Below are 18,590 nucleotides of genomic sequence, written 5' to 3'. Positions count from 1 at the left end.
GACCAAATGTAATATTTCCAAGTTCACAGATGACATTAAGCTAGATGGGAATGTGTGCTGTGGGGAAGATGCAAAGCAGTTTCATGAGGATTTGGATAGACTTAGTGAGTGGGGAAGAACATGGTAGAAGGAATAAAATGTGGAAAGTAGTAGGAGAAACAGATGCATAGAGCATTTCTTAAATGGTAAGAGATTAGAAAGTGTAGATGTACAAAAGGACCCGAGTGTCCTTGTCAGTAAGTCACTGAAAGCTAACATGCAGGTGCAACAAGCAATTAGGAAGGCTAATGGTATGTTAGCCTTTATCGCAAGAAGCTTTGAGTAGAGGAATAGTGAAGTTTTGCTTCAATTGTATAGAACCTTGGTTAGACTGCACCTAGTGTGCTGTGTGAAGTATAGGTCCCCGTATCTTAGGAAAGATATTATTGCCATAGAGAGAGTGCAATGAAGGTTCACCAGACTTGTTCCCAGGATGGCTGAACTGTCCTATGAAGGGAGATTGGGGAAACTGGGCTTGTATTCTCTAGAGTTTCGAAAAGTGAGAGGCGATCTCATTGAAACCTATTTAAAGGGATAGACAGGGTAGATGCAAGTCAGAAGTTTCCCCTGGTTGGAGAGTCTAGAACCAGGGGTCACAATTTCAAAATAAGAGGGAAGGCACTTAGGACTGACATGAGGAGAATTTTCTTTACTCATAGGATTGTGAATCTTTGGAAGTCTCTACCCAGAGGGCTGTGTAAGCTCAGTCATTAAGTATGTTTAAAGTAGAAATCGACAGAATTCTAAATGCCAATGACGTAAAGGAATTTGGAGATAGTGTGGGAAAAAGGCAGTGAAAGGCATCAGCCATGATCATAATGAATGGCAGAGCAAGCTTGATGGACTGAATGGCCTACTCCTGCTCCTATAATCCTATGTTTCTATACAGATAGGAACTCAGGCTAATTTTTTGCCCCAATGTAGGGTTCTTGGGGTTTAGTGTAATGCCAGTGTTTCTGTCCTGGTTGAAGAAATAACCGGGGCTTGTGACAAAGGTACGGCAATAATCATGAGTGATTTTAATGTACACATAGATTGAACAAATCAGATCAACAAAGGTAGCCTGAAAGATGTTCATGAGGGTTTTGGGGTCAATTTCTTGGAGCAATACCAGAGCCAACCAGAGAGCACGCTATTTCTCAAACTTCTCTCACTTCCTCCAAATAAAAGGTGTGGCTATGGGTACCCGCATGGGCCCCAGCTATGCCTGTCTCTTTATGGGGTATGTGGAACATTTCTTGTTCCAGTCCTACTCAGGCCCCCTCCCACAACTCTTTCTCCGGTACATCGATGTCTGCTTCGGTGCCGCTTCATGCTCTCGCCTGGACCTGGAAAAATTTATTAATTTTGCTTCCAATTTCCACCCCTCCATCATTTTCACATGGTCCATCTCTGACACTTCCCTTCCTTGACCTCGCTGCCTCAATTTTTGGTGATAGGCTGTCCACCAATATTCATTACAAGCTTACAGACTCCCATAGCTACCTCGACTACAGCTCCTCACACCCCGCTTCCTGTAAGGACTCCATCCCATTCTCTCAGTCCCTTCGCCTCCGTCGCATCTGTTCTGATGATGTCACTTTTAAAAACAGTTCCTCTGACATGTCTTCCTTCTTCCTTAACCAAGGTTTTCCATCCACGGTGGTTGACAGGGCCCTCAACCGTGTCCAGCCATCTCCCGCGCATCCACCCTCACAGCTTCCTCTCCCTCCCAGAACCATGATAGGGTCCCCCTTGCCCTCACTTATCACCCCACCAGCCTCCTCATTCAAAGGATCATCCTCCGGCATTTCCAGCATGATGCCACCACCAAACACATCTTTCCTTCACCACCCCTGGCGGCATTCCGCAGGGAATCATTCCCTCCAGGACACCCTGGTCCACTCCTCCATCACCCCCTACACCTCAACCCCCTCCCACGGCACCTTCCCATGCAACCGCAGAAGGTGCAACACCTGCCCCTTTATTTCCCCTCTCCTCACCGTCCAAGGGCCCAAACACTCCTTTCGCATGAAGCAGCATTTCACTTGCATTTACCTCAATTTAGCCTACTGCATTCACTGCTCCCAATGTGGCTTCCTCTACATTGGAGAGACCAAACGCAGACTGGGTGACCGCTTTGTGGAACACCTTCGGTCTGTCCGCAAGCATGACCCAGACATCCCCATCGCTTGCCATTTCAACACTCCACCCTGTTCTCATGCCTACATGTCCGTCCTTGGCCTGCTGCAATGTTCCAGTGAAACTCAATGCAAACTGGAGGAACAGCACCTCATCTTCCGACTAGGTGCTTTACAGCCTTCCGGACTGAATATTGAGTTCAACAACTTTAGATCATGAACTCTCTCCTCCATCCCCACCCCCTTTCCGATCCCCCTTTTTTCCAATAATTTATATAGATTTTTCTTTTCCCACCTATTTCCATAATTTTTAAATGTATTTCCATCCAATGTTTTATCTCTATCTTTTAAAATATTTCGATCCCTTCCCCCCACCCAACCCCCACTAGGGCTATCTGTACCTTGCTCATTCTGCTTTCTACCCTTAATGTCACCTATTAGCACATTTCTTAGCTAATATCATCACCATCAACACCTCTTTGTCATTTTGTGTATGTCATCTTTTGGTTATCTCCACCTATCACTGGCCCTCTATCCAAATCTACTCATCCCACCCACCCCCCCTTAAACCAGCCTATATTTCACTTCTCTTCTATTTTTCCTTAGTTCTGTTGAAGAGTCATACGGACTCAAAACATTAACTGTATTCCTCTCCGCAAATGCTGTCAGACCTGCTGAGTTTTTCCAGGTATTTTTATTTTTGTTTTGGATTTCTAGCATCCGCAGTTTTTTTGCTCTTAGCACACTATTCTAGACCTGGTAATGTGCAATGAGGCAGATTTAATTCATGAGCTCATTAAATGAACCCTTAGGTAGAAATGATCATAACATGATTGAATTTCGAAGTTTGAAGTAGAGAAGGGTGAGAAGTGTGGCTCCAAGCCTAATACCTTAGACTTGAGTAAAGACAATTACACGGGTATGAGAACAGAGATTTTTTTATTCATTCACGGGATGTGGGCTTCACTGGCTGGGCCAGCATTTATTTCCCTTCCCTAGTTGCCCTTGAGAAGGTGGTGGTGGTGAGCTGCCCTCTTGAACTGCTGCAGTCTGTGTGGCGTAGGTACACCCACAGTGCTGTTAGGAAGGGAGTTCCAGGATTTTGACCCAGTGAGAGTGAAGGAACGGCAATATATTCCCAAATCAGGATGGTGAGTCACTTGGAGGGGAAATTCCAGGTGGTGGTGTTCCCATCTATTTGATGCTCTTGTCCTTCTAGATGGTAATGGTCATGGGTTTGGAAGGTACTGTCTAAGGAGCCTTGGTGAGTCCCTGCAGTACATCTTTTAGATGGTACACACTGCTGCTACTGCGCGTCAGTGGTGGAGGGAGTGAATGTTTGTGAATGTGGTGCCAATCAAGCAAGCTGCTTTGTTCTGGATGATGTCAAGCTTCTTGAGTGTTGAGAGAGCTGCACTCATCCAGACAAGTGGGGAGTATTCCATCACACTCCTGACTTGTGTGTTGTAGACAGTGGACAGCCTTTGGGGAGTCAGGTGAGTTACTCGTTGCAGGATTCCTTGCCTCTGACCTGCTCTGGTAGCCACAGTATTTTTGTGGCTAGTCCAGTTCAGTTTCTGGTCAATGGTAACCCCCCGGGATGTTGATAGTGGGGGAATTCAGTGATGGTGATGCCATTGCATGTCAAAGGGCGATGGTTAGATTCTCTCTTATTGTAGATGGTCATTGCCTGGCAATTGTGTGGTGCGAATGTTACTTGCCACTTGTTAGCCCAAGCCTGGATATTGCCCAGGTCTTGCTGCATTTGGACATGAACTGCTTCAGTATCTCAGGAATCACGAATGGTGCTGAACATTGTGCAATCATCAGCAAACTTCTGACCTTATGATGGAAGGAAGGTCATTGATGAAGCAGCTGAAGATGGTTGGGCTGAGGACACTACCCTGAGGAACTCCTACAGTGCTGTCCTGGAGCTGAGATGACTGACCTCCAACAACCACACCCATCTTTCTTTGTGCTAGGTTATGACTCCAACCAGTGAAGAGTTTTCCTCCTGATTCCCATTGACTCCAGTGTTGCTAGGACTCCTTGGTGCCACACGTGATCAAATGCAGCCTTGATGTCGAGGGCAGTCACTCTCGCCTCACCTCGGGAGTTCAGCTCTTTTATCCAGGTTTGAACCAAGGCTGTAATGAGGTCAGGAGCTGAGTGGCTCTGGCAGAACCCAAACTGGGCGTCAGTGAGCAGGCTATTGTTAAGCAAGTGCCGCTTGACAGCACTGTTCATGGCCCCTTCCATTACTTTACTGAGGATTGAGAGTAAACTGATGGGGCAATAATTGACCGCGTTGTATTTGTTCTGCTTTTTGTGTACAGAACATACCCAGGTAATTTTCCACATAGCTAGGTAGGTGCTAGTGTTGTAGCTGAACTGGAACAGCTTGGCTAGAGGCATGGCAAGTTCTGAAACACAAGTCTTCAGTACTATTGCCAGAATATTGTCAGGGCCCATGGCCTTTGCACTATCCAGTGCCTTCAGCTATTTCTTGATATCGCGTGGAGTGAATTGAATTGGCTGAAGACTGGCATTTGTGATGCTGGGGACCTCCGGAGGAGGCTGAGATGGATCATCCACTCGACACTTCTGGCTGAAGATTGTAGCAAATACTTCAGCTTTATCTTTTGCATTGATGTGCTGGTCTCCCCCATCATTGAGGATGGGGAAATTTGTGGAGCCTCCTGCTCCTGGTGAGTTGTTTAATTGTCCACCACAACTGGAAGAGGCACGACTGCAGAGCTTAGATCTGATCCGTTGGATGTGGGGTCACTTAACTCTGTGTACTACTTGCTGATGCTGTTTGGCATGCAAGTAGTCCTGTGGTATAGCATCACCAGATTGACGCCTCATTTTTAAGTATGGCTGGTGCTGCTTCTGGCATGTCCTCCTGCACTCTTCATGAACCGGGGTTGATCCCCTGGCTTGATGGTAATGATCGAGTGGGAGACATGCTGGGCCATGAGGTTACAGATTGTGTTCGAGTACAAATCTGCTGCTGCTGATGGCCCTCAGTGACCAGTCTAGACAGTTGCTAGATCTGTTCAAAATCTATCCCATTTAGCAAAGTCGTAGTGGCACACAACACGATGGAGGCTATCCTCAATGTGAAGGCAGGTCACTCCTGCCAATAATGTCATGGACAGATGCCTCTGCGGCAGGCAGGCTGGTGAGGATAAGGTCAAGTATGTTTTTCCCTCTTGCTGGTTCCCTCATCACCTGCCGCAGGCCCAGTCTAGCAGCTATGTCCTTTTGGACTCAGCCAGCTTGGTGAGTAGTGGTGCTACTGAGTGGAAGTGTTAAACAGATATCTTGCGTCAATTTTCACAGTGGAAGTCACGAAAATATACAAGAATACTTGAAAATCTAGTGACAAAAGGAGGAAGGAGCTTAAAACAGCCATTATTACTAGTGAAAAGGTACTGGGAAAACTCATTGAATTGAAGGTTGACAAGTCCTCTGGACCTTTCGGCTTTCATCCCAGGGTCTTAAACGAAGTGGCCGCAGAGATAGTGGATGCATTGGTTGTAATCTTCCAAAATTCACTAGATTCACTAATGTAACATCTCTATTCAAGAAAGGAGGGAGACAGAAAGCAGGAAACTATAGGTCAGTTAGCCTAATGTCTGCTAGAATCCATTATTAAGGAGCTAATAGCAGGACATTTAAAAAAAATCATAATGCAATCAGGCAAAGCCAACATGGTTTTGTGAAAGAGAAATCGTGGTTGACTAATTTATTAGATTTCCTTGAGGAAGTAACAAACAATGTGGATAAAGGGATACCTGTAGAAGTGGTGTACTTGTATTTCCAGAAGACATTTGACAAGATATCTCAAAGGTTACTTTGCAAAATAAGAGCTCATGTTGTAGGGGGATAATATATTAGCAGGAAGCAGAGAGTAGGGATAAATGGATCATTTTTGGGTTGGCAAGCTTTTACCAGTAGAGTGCCACAGGGATCAGTGCTGGGGCTCAACTATTTACAATTTATATCAATGACTTAGATGAAGGGGTGAAGGTATGGCAGCTAAATATGCTGACGACAAAGATAGGTAGGAAAATAAATTGTCAAGAGCACACACAGTGTCCATAAAGGGATTCAGATAGCTTAAGTGAATGGGGAAAATTTGGCAGTTGGAGCATAATGTAGGAAAGTGTGAACTTGTTCACTTTGGCAGGAAGATTAGAAAAGTATATTATTTCAATGGAGGCAGACTGCAGAGCTCTATGGTACAGAGGGATCTGGGTGTCCTAGTACATGGATCACAACAAATTGGTATGCAGGTGCAGCAAGTGATTAGGAAGGCAAATGGGATATTGGCATTTATTGTAAAGGGAGTTGAAAATAAAAGTAGGGAAGCTATGCTCCAATTGTACAGGGCCTTGGTGAGACCGCATCTGGAGAACTATGAACAATATTGGTCTCCTTACTTAAGAAAGAATATAATTGCATTAGAAACAGTTCAGACAAGGTTCACTCAATTAATTTCTGATATGAAGGTATGAGGAAAAGTTGAGCAGGTTGGGCCTACACCCACTGGAGTTTAGAAGAATGAGAGGTGATCTTGTTAAAACAGCAAGATTGTGAGAGGACTTGGCAAGGTGGATTTTGAGAGGATGTTTCCCCTGATGGGGAAGTCTAGAACCAGGGGACACAGTTTAAAAATTAGGGGTCTCCCATTTAAGACTGAGATGGGGATTTTTTTCTCTCTCAAAGGGTCGTTAATCTGTGGAATTCTCTTCCCCAATGAGCAGTGGAGGCTGAGTCATTAAATATAGTCATAGAGGTCTACAGCACAGAAAAAGGCCCTTCGGCCCATCGAGTCTGCGCCGGTCAAACAAGTACCTAACTACTCCAATCCCATTTTCCAGCACTAGGCCCATAGCCTTGTATGCCATGGCATCGCAAGTACACATCTAAATACTTCTTAAATGTTATGAGGGTTTCTGCCTCTACAACCCTTTCAGGCAGCGAGTTCCAGATTCCCAACACCATCTGGGTGAAAAAATTCTTCCTCACAACTCACAAATCTATGCCCCCTGGTTATTGTTCCTTCCACTAAGGGGAAATGTTCCTTCCTGTCTACCCTATCTATGCCCCGCAATTTTATACATCTCAATCATGTCCCCCCCTCAATCTCCTTTGCTCTGGGGAAAATAACCCCAGTCTATCCAATCTCTCCTCATAACTAAAACTCTCCAGACCAGGCAACATCCTGGTAAATCTCATCTGCACTCTCTTTAGTGCAATCACATCTTTCCTATAATGCAGATTCCAGAATTGCACGCAATACTCTAGCTGTGGCCTAACCAGCTTTTTATACAGTTTCAGCAAAACCTCCCTGCTCTTATATTCTATGCCTCGGCTAATAAAGGCAAGTATCCCATATGCCTTCTTAACCACCTTATCTATCTGTCCCGCTACCTTAAGGGATCAGTGGATATGCACACCAAGGTCCCTCTGATTCTCGGTATTTCCCAGGGTCCTGCCGTTCAGCGTGTATTCCCATGCTTTGTTTGTCCTGCCCAAGTGCATCACCTCACACTTATCCAGATTTAATTCCATTTGCCACTGATCAACCCATCTGACCAGCCCGTCTATATCCTCCTGTAATCTAAGGCTATCCTCCTCACTATTTACCACCCCATCAATTTTCATGTCTTCCGCGAACTTACTGATCAAGCCTCCTACATTCAAGTCTAAATCATTTAGATATACCACGAACAGCAAGGGACCCAACACTGATCCCTATAGAACCCCACTGGATACAGGCATCCAGTCACAAAAACACCCTTCAATCATCACCCACTGCTTCCTGCCACTCAGCCAATTCTGGATCCAAATTGCCTTGGATCTCACGGGCTCTTACCTTTGTTATCTGTCTCCCATGCGGGACCTGATCAAAAGCCTTGCTGAAGTCCAAGTAGACTATGTCAAATGCATTGCCCTCATCTGCACACTTGGTCACCTCTTCGAAAAATTTCATCAAATTGGTCAGACATGACCTCCCCTTAAAACCATGCTGACAGTCCTTGATTAATCCCTGCCTCTCCAAATGTAGATTAATTCTTTCCCTCAGAATTGCTTCCAATAGTTTCCCCACCACTGAGGTTAGACTAACTGGCCGGTAGTTCCCTGGTTTATCCCTTCCTCCCTTCTTGAATAACGGTACCACATTGGTTGTCCTCCAGTCTTCTGGCATCTCTCCTGTGGCCAGAGAAATATTGAAAATTATTGCCAGCGCCCCTGCTATCTACTCCCTTGCCTCACTCAACAGCGTGGGATAAATTTGTTCATGGCTGAGTAAAACAGATCTTTGATCAGCAAGGGAATCGAGGGATGGGGGGCAGACAGAAAAGTGGAGTTGAGACCATAATCAGATCAGCCATGATCTTATCAAATGACAGAACAGGCTTGAAGGACTGAATGGCCTACTCCTGCTCCTAATTCTTGTGTTTTTGCATGCCAGCAAAAATGGCACAGATTATTCCCACTTCGTTTTCAGCAGTTAAGTGCATCCAATCCATTTTACAATATTGGAATTAAAAGTGTGAGCTATGGGAAATCAAGGACATGGCATTCTCAGAATAAAGACACTACACCAGTAAGCTTTGGAGAGTGGTGTTCTTTCATTTTTGGATTATGTTGCACTGCTTGGACAAACTGGGAAAGTTGTTCTTTCTCACATGCCAAAGCAAGAAATTGCTGCTTATTTTCTATGAAAAGTAAATCAGTATAGTGTGGCAGTAAGCTGCCTTATGTTTGATGCTCCAAGTTAGATGATCAAAGGCAGGCCAGTGGTAGATTACTGGAACTAAACTCAGTTTTCTCAGGTTAAGGAGAAGAGGAGAATACAAATTGTTCAACGTCCCTTTCTCAATTGTTATCTAGTTAACACCCGGTTAGAAAGTACATATGCATATCGGATTGCAAATGGATTGTGTTCAGCTGTGATTTTTTGACAGTCAAATAGCTCATCAATATCCTCTGTCTAAGGTGAAGAAAGGTCACGAGCGAGGGCAAGAAAGCTCAAGTCCATGGAACCATATCACAATGTGAGTGACCACCTTCAGGAGAGGATCGGGGGTGGATGCAACAATATTTGAGATTGATATATTGTACAGTTAAACAGTTTTTGCTAAAACTCAATTTCTAATCTACAAAAAGTCAGAAATATCTCCTTATAAATTTGCACATAATTATGCATGACCCTTATTGGGAACACATGCCCTTACTACCCCATAAGTAATGCTTTAGGATCAATTAATGCTCACGAGATTTTGACCATTAGACTTTCCCCCTTTTTCACAGTCAATGTCAGCTATGGCTCAGTTAGTAGCACTCATATCTCTAAGTCACAAGGTTCTGGGTTCAAGTCCCACTCCAAGGCTCAATTGAGTAGTGCATTGTTGGAGATGCTGTCTTTCAGATGAGATATTAAACTGAGGCCCCATCTGCCTGCTCTGGTGGATGTAAAAGGTCCTGTGGCCTTATTTCGAAGGCGAGCAGGGGAGTTATCCCCAGTATCCTGGGGAATATTTATCCCTCGATCAATATCACAAAAAGAGCTTATTATCTGGTCATTACTGGCTGCCGTGTTTCCTCCAGTACAACAGTGACTACACTTCAAAAGTACTTCAGCGGCTGTAGCGATGTTCGGTGTCATGAAAAGCACTACATAAATACAAACCTTTCTATTTTTTTTCCTTAAATTTTCCCGATCTTGGTTTCAATGAATGCATTTCAGTATAATAGTCATCTAAACTCTGCAATTTGCTTTAAAATAATTTGGAAAACGACAGTTTTAAATATGCTACAATGGAGACCTGGAAGCAATTAGAAGGCAGAAATCTAATTAAAGGGTCTAGGTGACGTCAAGACTGTCATAGCAAAGTTCAAATGGTTTACAGAAATCATCTGACTTGACAAACTAAATTACTTCCATGAAATCTTTGTCTGTTACCTATTATTACATTTTATTTTAATATATACTGTTTCAATTTTATGTGACATTTTAAAAATTGCACTGAGTTCACTTTTATGCTGGTAATCATCGACAGTGCCGGCAATGTGCACTGTTTCACTAAGTGGTAACACCTTAGACAGTGGAATACAATTAATTTATCAAAGAATAACCTGCACTGGACTACTTGGAAATTCCGTGTCCCGAATATACACTGTATACTCTGTAATACTCTGTATTGCTTAGATAAAATTTTGGAGATTTAGAACAGAAACTAACTTGATCTTGAGGCAGATTGTTAAAAAAAAAAATCGCAAAATACTTAAAGCATACTTTTAAAACAAATTCTTGGTCAAATCCACCATAAAAGTTACTTACCCCATAGATATCAAGGGCAAAGTTGTACTCAACTTCTAAATGGAAAAATTAATGTTTGAATATTGGATTAGAGTATGACAGTTGAGATTTACTCAGCTAAACTTTTGTTCATGACCATGAACAATTGATAATATTGGTGCTTCAGTAACTACCTTATCCAAGATGACTTTTGTTACAATTTCTCCCCATCATTTCTAAAAGCATTGAACTGTGTTGTAGACTGTGTTGAAGTATGGGTTGATTACTCTCTGGTACCTCATTCAAGTGGTAATTATTCAGCTATCAACCTGGGCAGCCAGCATCCACTGACAATTCACCCATAGAGGAGCATCAGCCTCATCTGTCCTCATCCAATGCCCACACTTGGGGATAATTGGATGTTCCCTTCCTAACCTAGGGATGTCAAGGCCAACTATTGCATTATGCCCCCCAAAAAACACTTCCATTTTTGTTGGTATTTTAAAAGACATACAGATGTACAAGAAACAAGTCCATTCTCAGATCATGGTACTTGAATGTGTTCTAACTTGGATTGGCTAGCATTTGTGACAGGATCCTCATTAATTGTTTGTTTTTCACAGCAGTCGCCTTGCATTCACCGGCCAACAGTTTTATCATGTGGAGATAATAGTGCACTTTGCTGATCATTGCTGTCTTGGAGGTTGATAATTTGGTCTGGCTACATGTAACTGCCATGCCAAACACTAGAGTCAACATTATTACTCAAAATAAAGTCAGTGCAGAAACCCTGGGAATAATACAGGTCAGTAACCCAGATTTCACAACATTTCACTATGAAACAAAAGAACAGTTCTGCACAGGAAATTAATTGCATCCTTTTCTGCTTTATGGATTTTCAAGATTGCAGAATTCACGTTAATTGATCGAGTTCTCCGGAGCTTGAAAGACAGACATTTCATCCCAAAGACATTCAGCAGAGATAGGGAAGAAATATTCATTGAATATATCCATTGCTTACCACAAGACTTGAATAGCAACCTTTCTCTTAAGTTTAAATATTGCAAGGCTCTCTAGGAGTTATCATAGGTGATCTTTAAAACAATTGCAACCAATGTAGCTGAGGGATCTTCTCTTCACTGCTCTACTAGATGTCACTAGGCATTCTTCCACTTTAGACACGTCTGTCCTCATGAAGTCACCCCGAGAATTTATTATATAAATGTTTGCGTCTATTAGACATGAAAGCTGTTAATCTCATAAGGAGTTCTCACATTATATTCCACACAATGTTTTGCTTTGCGGGCTGTATGCCAGTAACATTGAAGGAAGTATAAAATTAACATTTATGCTCCTGTAAAATTAAATGTATCAGACATTAGGGATGTGCAATAAATGCTGGGCAATGCTGACATCGTATGAACAAATAAATAAAAGCTATGTCTTTATTCTTCTCAAGGATTTCCTGCCTCCTCTCCTGAAGGCATTAATTCCTTGCTTGGGTATTGAATGGGCACCAATTTGATGTTCACTTTGCCAAAATAATCATTGTTGGAAACCTTTATCCCTATTTGTGAAGGACACAAATGCTGAGCTCCACCTTCTGGTCACCTGTGCACATGATCTTCCTACAGGCATTGTTAGGTAACACAAACTTAAGGATAACAGAAACAGAATTACCTGGAAAAACTCAGCAGGTCTGGCAGCATCGGCGGAGAAGAAAAGAGTTGACGTTTCGAGTCCTCATGACCCTTCGACAGAACTTGAGTTCGAGTCCAAGAAAGAGTTGAAATATAAGTTGGTTTAAGGTGTGTGTGTGGGGGGCGGAGAGATAGAGAGAGAGAGAGGTGGAGGGGGGGGTGTGGTTGTAGGGACAAACAAGCAGTGATAGAAGATCATCAAAAGATGTCAACGACAATAGTACAATAGAACACATAGGTGTTAAAGTTAAAGTTGGTGATATTATCTAAAGGAATGTGCTAATTAAGAATGGATGGTAGGGCACTCAAGGTATAGCTCTAGTGGGGGGCTTTTTTTTTAAATAATGGAAATAGGTGGGAAAAGGAAAATCTTTATAATTTATTGGAAAAAAAAGGAAGGGGGAAACAGAAAGGGGGTGGGGATGGAGGAGGGAGCTCACGACTTAAAGTTGCTGAGTTCAATATTCAGTCCGGAAGGCTGTAAAGTGCCTAGTCGGAAGGTGAGGTGTTGTTCCTCCAGTTTGCGTTGGGCTTCACTGGAACAATGCAGCAAGCCAAGGACAGACATGTGGGCAAGAGAGCAGGGTGGAGTGTTAAAATGGCAAGCGACAGGGAGGTTTGGGTCATTCTTGCGGACAGACCGCAGGTGTTCTGCAAAGCGGTCGCCCAGTTTACGTTTGGTCTCTCCAATGTAGAGGAGACCACATTGGGAGCAACCTTTCTCTTAAGTTTAAATATTGCAAGGCGCCTCCTATGGCACCACCCCATGCCCACGCAAAAGATGCAACACCTGCCCCTTCACTTCCTCTCTCCTCACCGTCCAAGGACCCAAACACTCCTTTCAAGTGAAGCAGCATTTCACTTGCATTTCCCCCAACTTAGTCTACTGCATTCGTTGCTCCCAATGTGGTCTCCTCTACATTGGAGAGACCAAACGTAAACTGGGCGACCGCTTTGCAGAACAACTGCGGTCTGTCCGCAAGAATGACCCAAACCTCCCTGTCGCTTGCCATTTTAACACTCCACCCTGCTCTCTTGCCAACATGTCTGTCCTTGGCTTGCTGCATTGTTCCAGTGAAGCCCAACGCAAACTGGAGGAACAACACCTCATCTTCCGACTAGGCACTTTACAGCCTTCCGGACTGAATATTGAATTCAACAACTTTAGGTCGTGAGCTCCCTCCCCCATCCCCACCCCCTTTCTGTTTCCCCCTTCCTTTTTTTTCCAATAAATTATAAAGATTTTCCTTTTCCCACCTATTTCCATTATTTAAAAAAAAAACCCACTAGAGCTATACCTTGAGTGCCCTACCATCCATTCTTAATTAGCACATTCCTTTAGATAATATCACCAACTTTAACTTTAACACCTATGTGTTCTATTGTACTATTGTCGTTGACATCTTTTGATGATCTGCTTCTATCACTGCTTGTTTGTCCCTACAACCACACCCCCCCCTCCACCTCTCTCTCTCTATCTCTCTGCCCCCCACACACACACCTTAAACCAGCTTATATTTCAACTCTTTCTTGGACTCGAACTCAAGTTCTGTCGAAGGGTCATGAGGACTCGAAACGTCAACTCTTTTCTTCTCCGCCGATGCTGCCAGACCTGCTGAGTTTTTCCAGGTAATTCTGTTTTTGTTTTGGATTTCCAGCATCCGCAGTTTTTTTGTTTTTATTACAAACTTAAGGATGCTGGGGCTAATTGTAGTGCTTGCACTACCTACAAAGGTTGAAGTCAGATAACTCAGCAGAGACTGGGAAAAATGGGTTGGAGGAATGTATCATGTTGCTTTCCTTGAATTTAAGTGGATTAAATTTTTAAAAAATTTTTATTTGTTCATGGGATGTGGGCATCACTGGTTATGCCAGCATTTATTGCCCACCCCCATTTGCCCTTGTTCAGAGGGCATTTAAGAGTCAACCACATCACTGTGGATCTGGAGTCACATGACAGCAGGTTTCCTTCCCTAAAGGACATTAGTGAACCAGATGGGTTTTTATGACAGTTGGCAATGGTTTCATGGTCACATTTAAATTCCAGATTTTTGTTGGATTCAAGTTCCACCATCTGCTATGGTGGGATTTGAACCCAGGTCCCCAGAGGATTACTGGGCTCCTGAATTACTAGTCCAGTGACAAGTCTACTACGCCAATGCCTCCCCCAGTGCGATGTTAGAAATCTTTCCAGGTCATGATTATTAACTACAGGTGCATTAACATGGATAAACATGCTATTGGTTAACAGAAACTTTTTGACCACATACTGTAACAATAGAGTATGGATCACTTATCACTTGTTGAGGCAACATCTGCTAGTGCGTGAAGTAACTGGATGGGACAGCAGGAGGAAGAGCACATTACCCATTATTTCTATGTCAGTGGTGCTGGCCTTGAGCATGAATGAGAAATAAAGCACTGAAATGTACTGAACATGTCAAACTTTGGACAAAAACTGCACACTCAAGTAGTTATCTGCAGGTAGGACTGGTGATAATAATTTGAAAATGCTGGAAATGCGCAGTTAAGTAGTGCTAGCGTCTGAAGTAGGCATTAAGATTCACATTTTAGTATGGCTCGTTTGGCTCTTCAGCAGAGAATAAACAAATCTGAAATAAAGGTTAAGCCCTCTCAGATTTTGGCTGACCTGCACCTATATCTAGAATTTTTTATTTAATTTCAAATTTTCAGTGTTTCTGATTTTCCTTTTAACTCTACAAAATAAGGATACCAAGATTATATGCAGCCCTCACAGTGGGAACCATGGCAACCGGGCCCACTTAATTATGGGCGAAACCCCACATCAGTCTCCCAGTGGCAGGAAAACCTCTCCCAATTAAGGAGGACAAGAGGGACTGATGTGGGATTCCCAGCCGCCAGCAGTGGGATATCAATTTTGTTCATTAATAGTGAATAATACCTATTATCCCCAAGTCCAAGTTAGTGGTGGCTCAGAGATTAAATGCACGCCGCACGGTCCTCCCATGTCCTCAAAAGGCTACTCAGCAAAGCCTGTCTGGTTTGCCAGCAGCCTCCTGGAAGGCGTTGGGATCCCTTGCTTTAAGGCCGATTGAGGGTGCTGGCATGGGGAATTGAGCTGAAAGCCACCTCCAACCCTCATGCTGAAGCCTCCAATCACCCCAATCACCGTGCCCTCCCCTACCCCACATTGTCCATCGCACATTCACTCACCTATGGCCTGGGGTTCCTCATAATTTGGGTGAGTGCAGTGTCACCAGCAGCCACTGCTCACACTGTCGCAGGCCGCCTGAGGAACTGCTGGCCTCTGGCTGGCTGCTCTTAGTGAACTCGACTTCCACTGCCAGAGACCTCAATCGCAGAGAAAGCCTAATGGTGGTCAATTAAGTGCCTAACAAGTACTTGATTCCATCAGGCCTCCCCAAGGAACTGATGGGGGTTCCCTGCTGGTTCTCTGGTCAGTAGGCAAAACCCCCGTCTGCCCAACTAAATCCCGGCCATAGTGTTCAATCATGTCTCCCAAATATCTTGAAACACTTCATATCTAATTAACTACTTTGATGCACATAACAATAATCACTGCAGTCCAATGTGGAAGGCAGTTTGTGTACAGCAAAATTCAACAAAGGGCAGTGATGAATAACCAGTTAATGTGTTTTGGCATTGTTTGTTGACAGAAGAATGCTGACCAAGACAAGAGTAGAATTGTTCTTTTTCTGTACTACCACATGATCTATAATATCTATTTCGGCTATTTGAATCACTGGAACCTTTAAAGCCATAGAGGGCAACTTTTTGCTGACAGGGCTACATATAACAAAAATCATGCTGCCGTAAAAGTCTACACTTTATTTAAATTTTGGTTAAACATCTTTCATTAGAAATATAAATTACTACAATTCTATACAATTAATTTCCTTTAGCCTCCTTAGAAGGGATTCAAGTTTGGTTTCTTTGGGGTATAATTGGTTTCACAATGACACACCTTGTGATGTGAAAATAGAACAGTCTCTCTGTTGTGGCAGGTTGTGTAGTCTGATGGTAAACCAACAAGATCACAAGATGTGAAGGACACTGATATCACCTACAGGGGTAGAATCACTCAGTCTAGGATGGATCTCATTCAGCTCCAGGTAACTCTGCTCACACTTTGGAGAAAACTCTGCTCCTATCTGGACAATCAACAGATGGTTGAAGCAAATTATATTAGTTTTAGCAGCAAAGCAAAAACATGCAATAGGAGCAAGTCAGAATTCTCTATCAATACACTTTGAAAATTGAACGTATCAATTTTTTTGATGAACAGAAACTTAACAGCAGTTTATGAAAGTTGAACATTAGTGAATCAAAAAATACTGATCTTTTGCAATACTTTGCACATTCTGCTTTTATAATTTCTCTACATGTGCCACTAATTGTACAGCAAGGTGGTGATTATTTTTCAGATGCAGTGAATTGGTGCACTTATGCATTTTATTTGGCTTTCTCCAAATTTTATTTTACACCATCATAAAAATTCAAAGGATAATGCTATTAAACTAGTCTCATCTTCACTTCACTTACAACAGCTCCTGGAGCTTGGCCTAAATAGCCAAGTGGTTATGGTACTGGGTTTGTAACCCTAAGATCAAGAGTTCAAATCTCACAATGGCAAACTATGAAACAATGTAACTTCATCTGAAACAGATGGAAACGTGTTTGTATTCAAAAGAGTTACAACAGCTCCTGGAGCTTGGCCTAAATAGCCAAGTGGTTATGGTACTGTGTTTGTAACCCCAAGATCAAGAGTTCAAATCTCACAATGGCAAACTATGAAACAATGTAACTTCATCTGAATAGGAACAGATGGAAACGTGTTTGTACTCGAAAGAGTTACAACAGCTCCTGGCAACATGTTAGCACCTTGTAGTCAGGTCAGTATCCACTATGTGCAAATGCTAATCTTCTCTGTATCGTTCCAATTTTAATATATGTGCTGCCGAAGTGAGCACATAGTTTTGCCATTGTGAGATTTGAACTCTTGATCTTGGGGTTACAAACCCAGTACCATAACCACTTGGCTATTTAGGCCAAGCCGAATCCACTATGTGCAAGGTGCTGGTCATTAACTAATGGCTGTAATTGGTAATATTTCACACTTACAAACTAATTTTGGAAGCATGAAAGCACAGTGAACAAATGATTGGGAAGCCCTGCTGTTTTAGAATGCTCCCATTAAAGTCAGATAGATCCTCAACCTGAAGTATTGAATTAAACAGAAATTCAATTCAAAATAACTACACCCTCTAAATGAACAAGTGGTCTCTCAGAACTTTGAAGCAGCGAAATAGGTTTGAGGGGCTGAATGGTTACTTCTCTTCCAATGTTTGTTCTGTTACCACATTGTGAAGGCAAAAAAGAGTATTAACGCTTTTAAGGTCACCAAGACAATGACATCCTTCCTCTCTCTTGTCGAGCATATTGAGACGGTTGACATCACTGTATCCGTCTCAAGATGTGAATTACACTTGATTTTTAAAAGAGATTTTTAATTTTCTTAATGAAAGGCATGCAAGAAATTACTCTGAAATAACAGCTTTTTCACTGCATTTTTAAATTCTATTATGAAATCAATGCGTCAGCAAAAGATTGCTCTGTTGCTGCATCAACGTGCCACCATTATCCAGTCTAGCAGTGTTCTGATGAAAGGTCATCAACCTGAAACATTAACTCTGCTTTTCTCTACAGATGCTGCCTGACCTGCTGAGTATTTCCAGTGTTTTTTGTTTTTATTTCAGATTACCATCATCCACAGCATTTTGCTTTTGTATAAAAAAGGAACTTTATTTGATAAGTTTGATTTAACCACAACACAGCAGCACAATAATGGAGAACTAGAATTGTAATTGAACTTTTAAAGTGTAACTATTTCCAAATAGGATAGATCTGTTGTTCAGTTCAATGAAATGTTTAATATATATTACTCTCCCATCCTGTAACAATACCCATTTTTGTTAATAAACTAGAATATCTAGTTTAAAATTCATATGTTTTAGAATATATCTTCTAGCGTTAGGAAGCAAATTTATAACTGTAAAAAAATGGGAGTGCCTGGTTAAGAAACTGTAAAAGCAAACTTGAAGTAAATTCAATGCAAACAAGCTAGACGTTTATCAAACTTAAAAGGTTGGGGCCATGTTGCCGTAAGAGGTTAACAGGTTGAAAGGTAAGATCATAAGCAGCAGGTGGGCTTACTTAGCTAAAGTACTGAAGATATGACTTTTGCAGTTATTTCAGTACAGGATGTTACTCATGTGGTTTCTGAGAATTATGGGAAGCTTTGGAATTAGAAGGTAGTTAATTTGCATTTCTGCCTGGGAACAGGCCATGTGAGTAATATTACCATGAAGATGGGTGGATCTTAATGAGATCCTCTGTTTTTGAGAATCTGTG

At 42.5% G+C, this 18,590-nt stretch overlaps 1 protein-coding gene and 1 non-coding gene across 2 annotated transcripts in view; both read right to left on the bottom strand.

Moving 5' to 3' along the window:
• Positions 1-18,590, bottom strand: part of pdzd8 (PDZ domain containing 8) — a 232,257-nt gene that overhangs the window by 66,582 nt on the left and 147,085 nt on the right. The gene's annotated exons all lie outside the window — the stretch shown is intronic.
• Positions 17,047-17,149, bottom strand: LOC121290264. Its single transcript, XR_005945743.1, has one exon. It is a non-coding gene; the product is annotated as a U6 spliceosomal RNA (small nuclear RNA).

This window comes from Carcharodon carcharias, chromosome 17 (assembly GCF_017639515.1).
Source record: "Carcharodon carcharias isolate sCarCar2 chromosome 17, sCarCar2.pri, whole genome shotgun sequence".
Lineage (NCBI taxonomy): Eukaryota > Metazoa > Chordata > Chondrichthyes > Lamniformes > Lamnidae > Carcharodon > Carcharodon carcharias.
Note: the sequence above shows the minus strand (reverse complement) of the source record. Positions and strands in the feature narration are given on the sequence as shown.